Source organism: Halichoerus grypus, chromosome X (genome assembly GCF_964656455.1).
Source record: "Halichoerus grypus chromosome X, mHalGry1.hap1.1, whole genome shotgun sequence".
Taxonomy (NCBI): Eukaryota; Metazoa; Chordata; class Mammalia; order Carnivora; family Phocidae; genus Halichoerus; species Halichoerus grypus.
Window position 1 is genome coordinate 32,668,247 of NC_135727.1, and position 1,013 is coordinate 32,669,259.

General features: G+C 37.7%; 1 pseudogene; it reads left to right on the top strand.

Annotated features, from left to right (window-relative positions):
• Positions 1-207: 207 nt before the first annotated feature.
• LOC144380451 (small ribosomal subunit protein uS10 pseudogene) lies at positions 208-564 on the top strand (annotated as a pseudogene).
• The last annotated feature ends 449 nt before the right edge of the window (positions 565-1,013 follow it).

The window sequence follows — 1,013 nt, forward strand, 5'->3', positions numbered from 1 at the left end:
TGCCCTGCTTGTGTTCCCTCTCTTGTTGTGTCTCTCTCTGTCAATTAAATAAATAAAATCTTTAAAAAAAACCAATAAAATATTCAGCTCTTTGAGGAAGACATGGTCACAGCTATAGCAGAGCTCTGGATGCCCCACTCTTGCTCTTGACTCACCGCTGTTTGCTCTCACTGAGGAACAAGTCGGTCAGGAAACTGCGCCACAACCATGGCTTTTAGAGACACTGGGAAGACACCCAGGGAGCCAGAGATGGTGATTCACTGAATTAGAATTACTCTAACCAGCTGCAACAGAAAATCTTTGGGGAAGGTATGTGCTGACTTGATCGGAGGGGCAAAGGAAAAGAATCTCAAAGTGAAAGCACCAGTTTGGACGCCTACCAAGGCTCTGAGAATCACTACAAGAAAAACTTGTGGTGAAGGTTCTAAGACTTGGGATCATTTTCAGATGAGGATCCACAAGTGACTCATTGATTTGCACTTTCCTTCTGAGATTGTTAAGCAGATTACTTCCATCGGTATTGAGCCAGGAGTCGAGATTGAGGTCACCACTGCAGATGCTTAAATCAACCTTTTTACTAAATTGATTATCAGTTGTTAAAAAAGCACAATAAAATATTCAAGAATAATCTTGACAAAAAGGTGAAAGACCTGTACTCTAAAGTATAAAACACTGATGAAAGAAATTCAAGACAACATGAAGAAATGGAAAAATATTCCATGCTCATGGATTGGAAGAAAAAATATTATTAAAATGTCTGTACTACCCAAAGAAATCTGCATATTTAATATAATCCCTATCAAAATACTAGCAGTATTTTTCAGAGACCTAGAACAAACAATCCTAAAACTTGTAGGGAACCACAAAAGACCTCAAATAGCCAAAGCAGTCTTGAAAAAGAAAAACAAAACTGGAGGCATCACAGTTCCATTTTTCAAGTTATATTACAAAGTGGTAATAATTAAAACAGTATGGTACTGGCATAAAAATAGACACATAGATCAATGGAATAG